This window comes from Sander lucioperca, chromosome 3, assembly GCF_008315115.2.
Source record: "Sander lucioperca isolate FBNREF2018 chromosome 3, SLUC_FBN_1.2, whole genome shotgun sequence".
NCBI lineage: Eukaryota > Metazoa > Chordata > Actinopteri > Perciformes > Percidae > Sander > Sander lucioperca.
Window position 1 is genome coordinate 43,499,093 of NC_050175.1, and position 11,081 is coordinate 43,510,173.

The 11,081-nt window shown below is 42.7% G+C and overlaps 1 protein-coding gene across 6 annotated transcripts in view; it reads left to right on the forward strand.

The window, feature by feature from the left end:
- Positions 1–11,081, forward strand: part of znf536 (zinc finger protein 536) — a 281,952-nt gene that overhangs the window by 201,921 nt on the left and 68,950 nt on the right. The gene's annotated exons all lie outside the window — the stretch shown is intronic.

The window sequence follows — 11,081 nt, forward strand, 5'->3', positions numbered from 1 at the left end:
AATGCATTCATGAGGAAGCAGTATTTTAATACTGGCACAAGTGGAGCTATTTTAAAGTACTTATTTTATTCTGTTGAGTAGTTTCTTCATATTTTATCAAATGGAAAATTGAAATAGCCACAACTGCGGCCAAATAAATGTAGCGCTGTAAAGATACATTTGTCCCTGGACTATAAAGAAGAATAAAAAAAAATAGTCATCTCAGAACTGTAATAAAGTTCCGTATACTTGGGTACATTATACCCCTACCACTGTTGTTGAGACTACCATTGTTACTACTATCACTGCTACTGGGACTGCTGCCAGTTCTGCTACACGTGTGTGTGTGTTAAAGCCTGGATGAGAAAATAGACCCTCTTGTTTCATAGTAAAATGCACTATTACATTCCCTCTTGGTGAGTCCACTTGTAAACCCCTTGTGTTGGGGGGTCACCCACATTCCACTGTTATTTGGTGGGCGGGGGAGGTGGGGGTAGCAAAGACAGCCGCAAAACTCAATTCAGAGCTGGCAAAATGTGATTATCTGGAGTGGGTTTGCATTAGGTTTGTATGCAAATACAGCATAAATCATTAATATCGAAATTCTCCCTTGAATCTGTGGAAGGTGTTGTAGGGCACGCGCTGCACGTCTGGAGTGGCCGTCTCTTCATTAGTATACCCAGAGAAGGGGGGGGTTACAATACACATGAATCTGCTTGCACTCTGACACATATACACATCCACACACACACAGATTCACACTGTCTGTAGTATTAAACCACACCTTCCTAAATTGGCCCAGGAATTGGATTTACCAATAAATGTCATTAACAGCTTCAGTGGCCCTGAGGTCTCTGTAATCAGACAAGGTATCTGGTTACTGAGGTACAGCTTGCTGTGCAAAGATTGATATGAACCTGCGCCGTTTGCTGTACTGTAGATGTGCTTAACCCAATCAATACTTGGCTGCAGTGGAGACCTATCTATAGCCATACATTATCAAACTTGAAGTATTACATTATTCAAACAGTGCTGTACATGCCATGGCTGCTTGCGAACATTGCTCCTCACATCGTATTACTTACATTACCTCGGCCTCCCTCCCTCGTTCATTTAATATATTAAATGTGGACCGGGAAGACTTGAGAAGGTTGAGATTGACAAGCTGGAGTGAAAGTGTTGATAGGAGTGTAGGACATTTGGATGAGCGCGGCGAGGATTCCCGGAAGGAGAAAAGAGCACCTCTCGCAATTTGCGAAGTGGGCCATACAGTACACGTACAGAGAGTTAGTGGATAGGCAAGAGAAAGAACAGAGATAGAGAAATGCTGTATATTCTCACATCAATTAGACCTATTACTTCCAATTAACAACTGCTCTCACATTGTGCTCTATAGTAAGTAAGTGTTACTGATAAAAACTGTCTGAGAGCGTCCCCTCCTGTACACACATTAGATGACGGTACAAAGTGTCTATTTTTGTGGACTTGAGAGGATGAACATGTATGGCGCCGCCTCAGTGTCACTGCATAGTAGCGAAAAGCACAGCAATGAAGCAACAGTAAAAACGAAGTCGCTTGAAAGTGGTGATGTTGTTGTACATAATTTAGGCCATTGGGCAAGGTCTAGCTAGTTACTTTGACATACCCATACCCAGGGTGTGATTTGTGCAAAAAGCAAAGAGGGTGGATGGTTTTTGATCATGCAAAACAAAACACGCAAGAATGAAATCCCCCCCTTTCAATACCATGGATATACTGTAGTACTACTCAGCCAGCCATGCCAAAATACGTATTTATGAACTTGAAAATTCAATGGAAGATAATCTGAAAATGAAATAGCACAACGTGGTGTCAACATAAATCACAGCTCTTTGAAGACGGAGAGCGGCGTTCGCTTCGCGGCAAAAACAAAATACCTTCACCCAGGGAACGCTCGTTCGTTCCTCGGGATTGTTTGAATCCAAACCATGATCTTTTCCCTAACCAGTCGTTTTGGTGCCTAAACTTAACTGTCATCGTCGCATGGCGCTCACATTTTCTGCCTAAACTCCACCACCACGACCCCTGAGAGTATCGTCATCTGGCGGCGCCTGTAGCCGGCTCACAGTCACCTATTGGCGGCTAAACAACTGCCGCTGGTAGCTCTGTAGCAGCTAAATACAACCAGCAACTGCCGCTCTGATTTTATCGTTCTATGGCACTGTAGACCGTTACAGCACTTTACTTAGTTTAAAATACTTCCATTTTAGGTATATAATGGTCTATTGGTGAAGTAGCGTTGATCACTTTGACGGGGGAAGGGTACATTTTGGCACCACCTGGGATAAAATAATTCAGCAGAGGCAGGGATATATAGACCAGAAAGGGGGAAATCCCACGCATCACCCCCGGCAAATAGCACCCTGCCCATACTCACCTTTGATTGAATGCAAATAGTTTACAGACCTTCTCTGGTGGTTGTTGAGAGGCATTCTGGAAAATGTAGAGAATATGTAACTGAACTAAAAGTAAATAAAGCAGCTGCTCAGCTTTACTGGCAAAAACTGTTTCCTCAATGCAGGGCAGCTGTGAAGAAAAGTTGAGGTTGAGGCAGAGACACTGACGGGATGATTGACAAGCAGATGTCAGGATTCACATAATGTTTGCTTCTTGTCTGCAAAAGGGATAACCATTAGGGCGCCTGCAGACTGCCTGTGTGGCGTGAGCGTGTCAGTTGCGGCTCGAGCCGCGCCAGAGATGTGCGTGTCACGCAGGCAGTGTGCAAGCTCTAACCTGTTAACATGGGAGCCGAAATAAAAACGGACACGCCACGCAGGCAGTGTGCAGGAGGCCTTAGCCTTAATCCTGGGCCCTTTGCCTGTGCTCTACTCACAGCGTTTCTACGGTCATGGGAAACCTGGAATTTTAAAATCTCATTTTCCAGGCCCTGGAAAAGTCCTGGAATTAGAAAAATCCTTAAAAGATTTGGAAAAGTCGTGGAATTTTGTTGTGTTTAATGAACTTAATTATTACAGTAATCTTCTGTGGTTAACCTTATAACCTTATTTTCTGTAGCTGTATTTTCGATGCGTGACAACGTTTAGTTTACTATCCCGTAGGTTTCTTTATTTTCGTTCTGTCTCTCCCCACATGAATGCCAGCTAGCTGAAATTATGTTTAAATAGAGTTTGAATCTGATATGTTTAAATACATTTAATATGTCATGGCCCTTAATAACAGAAGTCATGGAAAAGTTGTTTAAATTGTGTCCATAAAAAATGTGTGGCAACCCTGTACTCAGCACATTTGAGATATACACAATGATGCAGTCTTGCCTTTTTGTCCTACAACCCTAACATTTCTGTAACCGTGTGTGTGTGTGTGTGTGTGTGTGTGTGTGTGTGTGTGTGTGTGTGTGTGTGTGTGCGAGTGAGTGTGTGCACTGGGTTAAGGAAGTTTCATCTTAAATACAGCACAGGTCATGTCACTAGTGGCCAATTACCTCTGTCAGTAGGAGTGTACTCAAGCCTGCCTTCATTGTGAGGGATCTGAACTCATGAGTGCTAAGGTCATATTAGAACAAAATGCACACACACACACACACACACATATATATATATATATGTATCTGTATGCAGAGAGGAGGAGGAGTAGAAGGAGGAGAAGGCAACAATTGTGTGTGTGTGTGTGTGTGTGTGTGTGTGTGTGTGTGTGTGTGTGTGTGTGTGAAATGGGTTCTGTAAAGCACTGATGGCAATTAAAGACATATGGTGGGATTGGTGGGCTCGCTGTGAAGCACAGATGTAGTGGATCAACGTTGGCATTACTGGTGTAATTTCCACCTACTCTGGTTTAAGTGGAAGAAAGGTAGACATTACAAATTAAGCCACACACACACACACACACACAATACTAGATGCACATATGCTGGTCTGTATAACACAGATACAGTAACCAAAACAGTCACCACAATTATTACACAATACTGAGGCCTCTATCAAATTGCTAAAAGTGGATATTTGTATTTTTTATCATGTTTTTAAGAGAGCTCTAGAGCTTACTTAAATGATTTACGAGTATATGCTAGGACACAGCACACCATCTGAGACATGATTTTTGTTTATTTAAAAAATATGTATAATTGGACATGATGAATAATATGTTAACTGAAGCAAAATGTTCACAGTAATTCATAACAGGTTATGTTTAGCCTACAGTGTTGATATTTCTTTCTTCCTTTTCTTTGTTTTGTATTTATCAGAGTTGCAAACAACAAGAATAAAGCTGGCACTGAATTAGTTTGCAATCACTTACTATGCTCCCTCATTGTCTAAATTCTACCTATTTTTGGGGTTTATCAGATGTATGTTTGTCTACCAGCTGCATCAGTTCTTTCCTGCTGCAGTTTGCTTACTGTTGGTTACTACACAACCCTTATTTGTCAACCCCCATTTGTATATTAAACATTAATATTTGATTCTTCTTAATTTTACATTTTCCTACTGGAGATATTAAGGATTTTAAACAAAATATGTTTTTGCAGAAAATCATAGTCCTGAGACTTTTTTTTTTAAAAGAATGAACAATGGGGCAGATTTAGGGTAGATCCTTGTCTCTGACTGGCTAGTATATATGATTAAAGTTATGATCACCTAGTTTCTCTTAAATGTTACTCTTACAATTGACTGTAAATAGGAGTAAGTCACGTGATACATGTGTTCTGTAATCTCAGTTAAGAACTTTTTAACTCCTAAATTGGGTTTTTAGAGCATCTTTAAGTCCAATTCTGATAAAGACTAGTCCCTAAAACCCGGCCCTTCTTTCTGGAAAAAATGTAAATGTAACAATGTTTCCTATAATACACTGCTTTTTTTTAAAGAGGTGGAAAAAGGGAGTTTTATCTTTATATCCCTTGTACCACTTGGTCCGTAAAGTAAAAAATAAAACTTGCCAGTCACTTCACTTTTATTGTCAAACGCGACAGGAACCCTGGTCTCCTGGGTGTTTGTTTGATCTACTATGCCAACCTGCCCTCCTTTACAGACACTAGAGGGCGCCACCGTTATAAACGTAAATAAAAGTCGGAATTGCTGCTTGAACAAACGACATATGTGGCCGTTTTTCGGAGGCGGAAAGTCTTGCATCCTGACACAGAAATACCTTCACACCCAACACACCTTTACTGGATGAAGAGTTCATGGAGCCATTTAGGTTTAGTCCCCAAAAAGGAATTTGGGAGGAATTTAAGAACCTAGGGAAAAATGTATATTGGTGAAAGTACCATCAAATACTGGTTACTGTTTAATATAAGTGGAAACTGGAGCAGCCCATTTTAAAACACAAAGCTTACCAACACTGTTAGTGACACTGGCCATCTCTGTCTCCTCACAGCTGGATTCCATTCTCATTTTACATCTCTGTTGGGTCTGTCTGATATTAGCTCACACACCTGCATGCGTGCATACAATCCCCCCCCCTCCGCCCCTCACTCCCCACCACACATTAAGAACTTTTGATAATGCAAAACCTGGTAATTGCCAATAATACTGTCCTCATCAGGTGGTTAATTACCATGAATTTTGGTTGCTGTTTGTCTCTAAAACATGTGCTACCACACACACATAAACACTCACACAAAATGCTTTGACAAGTAGAAAAGGCCTGGGGTACTTATTGCCACCAGACACCCCTGTGTGTACTAATGAGCCAGACAGATAGCTTACCTGCACAGCGGTTATTATTCAGTACACTTAAAAGTAGGTCTGAAAGTTCAGAAAGGTGACACCCGAGGATCCAAGTGGGGGCAGATTGGTGCTTACGGTCTAATTTAGTATCGTTATTAAGGATACAACAAAGGCATTCATGAAGCAATCAGTCATCACTGAGGTATGCTGAGGGGAAATCCATGCAAAGAGCACGATTGTCATCTCTTAGCTGAAGGATAATTTCGATTTATTACCACTTGGGTCTTATTTTTGTAGTCTTAGCCCTTTTGTATTGGTTATAGTAACATTGTAGTCACCAAAGTAGGGTTACCGGATGTTTCTGTGTTCAGACCAAAGCAAGTCCAGCCGCACTCCTTTCTGTCCTCTTAGATCCCTTCATTTCACTTTCCCACACTCCGGGATCCTCCCTTTTTTCTTTATCTCTCGCTCTCTCGTCTTCCTTTCTCTCCTTGTTGCTGGAGGGCATGGGCTCCTCCAGTGATTAAGCCGTCTGGAGGCCGGTCTGTCTGCCTGCCTGCCTGCCTGCCTGTCTGTCTTTTACTGAGAAGAAGGAGAAGACGAAGACGACTGTTGGTGAAACACTTCCCCCGGCTCCCATTGTGTGCCTCCGCCATGCCGAGATGACAGCTTTGACAGCTGGCGAAGGCGAGGTGCTATTTCACATGTGCAACAACATTGCCAGTTTAACTTGTGCAGAGGTGAATTATCACCTTGTCACCTAAAAGTGCAAATAGTGTAGTTTTACAAAGAGCAATTAAGTACAATAGCTGCTGTCAAGCCCTAAAGATGGTACCTGTTGCTCACTCTCTCTGTCTCGCTTTTCTCCTCGGCAGATTTTGAGTGATAACTCTAAAAATATTTCCCCCCCTCACTAATTCCCCAGATATCAACTGCAGGCTGCGCTTGCTGAAAAGGTCCTTTTTTTGGAAAAAAAAAAAAAGGCTTCCTATTCTTCCCGTGTTCCTCTCTCTCTCTCTCTCAGTCATATTCACTAATACCGTCGATGATATTGGCCACATCACATTTCCTGGAAGTACAGTACAGTGAATGAAGGGCAGTATCGAGTTGCCCCTGAAAAGGAAATGGAGACGAACGCTGGATGATTGCAAAGTTACATGACAATTATTCTATTCATTATTTTAGAAGCAGGATGGGGAAACAGGAGTGAAGACAGCGTGGGAGCTGGGAGGTTATAGGGAGCTGGAGATCACATTCAGACACTGTGTGTGTGTGTGTGTGTGTGTGTGTGTGTGTGTGCGTTCACGTGCAAATCAAGTGCTTTTATGTATATATGCAAGCCTGCATATACCCTTTCCCCCCGTCCTGTGCACACTCATAGCCACGTTAGCGCGCGTCGTATTCGATATTGTGAAACATGAAACAATGGGTTATAAATTGGCCTTCCGACCCAATATATTTGACATGATCTCTGCTTCCCATCTCGTTAGTTTGCTGTTTGTTTCCTTTTCTTCCCCGACTCCTGTAGACTTTGTTCAGTTTGAGTTGCTCCTCTTAAGAATGCGACGTTCCCCTTCCCCAGGCGCCCCGGAGATGTGACGAGGACGCCTCAGAGGAGTTGTACTCATAAAGCTCCTCATCCTCCGAGGGAGAGACAGAGAGAGAGAGAGAGAGAGAGAGAAAGAGAACAGCACCGGCAGGCAGAGACACACAGGCATAATACCTACACTTACACAGCTAGTCGACACATAATGAGACAATGCCGCAGCAACTTCAAGGAAAAACACAGATATATAAAAAAAAAACAACAGAGAGCAAGGCAGAGAGAGAGAGAGAGGGAAACAGGGGGTTGGGGGTAAAAAAAAAAATAAAAAAATGAAGAAACTATGTCAACTTTTATTTCCTCTGTTATTCCACATCAATGGAGGCACGCAGTGATGCTAATAAAAACAAAAAAAAACATACACAGGTATAGACACATAGGCAGCGTGTCGGCATGTTTGAAAAGCTCCGTGGCAATTAAAGACAAATAACTTGCATTATTTCCCGTAGCGGAGGATGATCCCGACCACTCGCTAAAAACATGTTTGATTTAAACATCAAAAAGCGCCAAGAAGCAAATAAACAAGACGCAAATAAACAAAGTTGCGCTCGGGAAGAAAAAAAAAAAAAGGAGAGGGATAGGGAGGGAGAGAGAGAGAGAGAGAGAGAACACAAAACCGCGGGGGGAATAAGAAAGAGAATAGCGAGCATCGAGACAAATAAGCCAGCAACATTATAACATTAGCAGTTAGAAAATACACTTAATTCCTCGGCAGAGATGGATATAAACTGCATTGTTGCGTTGCAAATCCCAGCGACCGGATTTAAACCCGCCGCATTGTTTTATTAGGGAAATATGGGGGTGGAGGAACACTGCTTGTTCTAATTACAGTGATTTAATCAGGATTAGAGAGGTTACCTGGATGAAGCTAGGGGGCATCCATGGCAAGGGCACATGCTTTCAGACAGACGGGTTCCATGCAGTGGGGCTGTTTCACAGAGCCCGGCCCTTATCCAAACTCATCTACGACAATGACTTCAGCCTCGAAAAAACAATGACTTCCTTTTGCTCTTGCGCGAGTCAACACTGGCCTATTGTTCTGCTTCTCTTTCCCGTCCTCTCTCTCTCTCTCTCTCTCTCTCTCTCTCTCTCTCTCTGTCTTTATTTCCTTTTTTCCTCTTTTACACCCGGCTCCTGCCTAGTTAAACAGCAGGCAGAAGGGAATCCATTTTAATCTGATTAATAACTTAGTTGATCACGTATAACCCAATTTTCGTTCAGTGCCGCCCTTGTCCGCCCGCGCCACACCCCACGCTGACCTTTGGAGTCGCCACGGTAACAATAAAGCACAATGAGCGCCATTGTGCTGTCGAGAAAAAAAAAAAAAACTGAAGCTGAGACAAAAAAAAAGAGCTGAAGATGTTTTACATCGTTACAAAAATTGAATGTGCTCATCTTTTTTTTTTTAAATGGGATGCTTTTTCACAAAAGGCCAGGCCTGCAATTGAGTCAGTGTGTGTGGGATGGGGATGGGGATGGGGGGGGGTTATTACAAGTGGGATTCGAGTTTCCTGGGTCGTGAGGATGGGAACAACTTTTCTCATGCATTCACAGTAATATGAATCGTCCTTTTAAAACAGATATGGTTACATATTAGTTTTGAAAGGTACAGTAACTGGCTCAGTGTTAAGCTGCCCTCCAACACTGGGGCTCTTTGTTCCCCCCCGGCCCAGCTAATAACTGGCCCCTGATCCTCATCTCTTACTGGCTCAACTTTTTTTTTTTTTAATATTTTTTTTTTATTTCCTCCATCTCTTTCTCTCTTTTTCTCCCCACACCACCACTGAATGTATCTTTGATTACACCGTTATATGAGCTTCGTTTTGTCATTTCAATTTCCCTCGATGTGTTTAGTGCTGAGAGATTTGTATTCAGGATTGGCAATTATGATTAGAATGCCACAAAGTAAGCCTTGTGAGTTTTTTTTTTTTTTTTTTTTTGCAGTGACAAGTGAAAGAGCGAAAAAAATAAAAGACATTTTCCTTCCTTTCCTTTCTCTCCCTTTTTGTTCTCTCTCACACACACACACACACACACACACAGCATCTTCTCTGTCTCCTCACTCACCGGTCCTTGTTAAACTTTGCTTCGTCCCCTAATGCATCTGAGTATATGAGGTGGTATCATTTTGTCACACATTATTCAGAATTCAGATTTTTCAGGGTTTTTTTCATCGTTCTCCTCCTCCCGTCGCTAATGAAAACACACACACACACACACACACACACACACACACATAAAGATCCTTATCAATTTATATATTTGTCTTATATCTATCTTCCATTGCAGATACATTTTTCTACATGTGTGAGCAAATCTGGACCAGTGAGACACACACACACACACACACACACACACACACACACACACACATACAGACACACACACACACACACACAGGAAATATGAATCAAATATTCATGAAGCGGGCTGAGGTTCTCATACACCCATATGCTTCCTCATTCAAGCAGCTTGCAGTGGACACAGGCATCCATCCAGCTTGTGTGACACAGCCGGGCTGTGACAGAGAGCATGACAACACCTCTGTGTGCCACCTATCACTCACCACCACCACCACCACCACAACAATCGTCAAATAGGTTGCAGCAAACATGCGCTCCTCTCCCACACTCTCTTCTCTTTTCCCCTTCTTGTCCCCGTTGCCCTTTCACTGTACCCCGTGACTTCCTCTTTCGTTTAATAATCTGTTGTGTGTGAGAGAGAGAGAAGAGTCCTCCGCGCTCCGTGATTCACCGGCCAGGAATCCTTGTAAAATCAGGGCGCCGTGCATTTTTGCCAGTTTCCAGAAATTGTAAGAACTTTATGGTTTATAGTTTTTTTATTATGCCTCGGCAGGAATGCAAAAAGGGTGCTGCGAGCGGAGAAGGGGGTGTGTGTGTGTGTGTGGGGGGGGTGTTGGATTAAAACTGAAGGGATTAGCACCACACTTTAAGATAAATCTTTTTTTAATGTGAAACCTCATCCCTGCTCATTGTGGGGGTAACCACTCTTATTAACTGCTTTTCTATCACTCCCTCCTTTATGCGGCCTATTTTTATTTTACTTAATTCTTTTTTATTTTCCCGCCGAGCAACTTTAAGTATGGGCTTTTGGACACGGCCGCGCGCCGCCAACTCCGCCAGTTACACAAACAACGTCCCCCCCTTTTTAAGCTTTTAAACACAGAACAATGGCAAAGCACATAGCTGCGCACATTAATGCTTCTGTATATGGGAGGGGAAGAGGGAGGGGAGGCAGGAAAGCGGAGGAGAAGAAAAGAGATAAGCAGAGCTTGGCTACGATGCCTCTCCATCCCTCCATCTCTCTCTCTCTCTCTCCCTCTCTCCCTCACTCTGTCTCTGTGAAAAAAATAGAATCTCTCGTTCCATCGCTGAATCCAGGCTGATCTGTGTGTGTGTCGGGGGGCTAAACAGACAAACATCATATTCTCAGTCTCCAGACTCTAATTGACTGAACAAGGATTGGTCACACTTTTAAGAAGCGTTCCATAATGGATTTCCATGTTTGTGCCTCTTTTAACTGGCAGCGCAAATGGAAGGCATAAATGTTGTCTTTATTACCGAAAACAACAGCCTCTCTCTCTCTCTCTCTCTCGCTCTCTGTATCCTTTTTTTCCCCTTCTTTCTCTCGCCGTAAAAGACGATAGCAGCCCTTGCATCCATTGCAAGGTCAACGCTGCCTGACAGATGACAAACGATCTCAAGATGGCCACATCATCTGTCCTGTAGCTGTTGGTGCGCAAACAAGATCAAGGCATTTCTATATTTTCTTCTGTATTCTTACCCACTTCTTTAATTTTATTATCACGTCGTTGG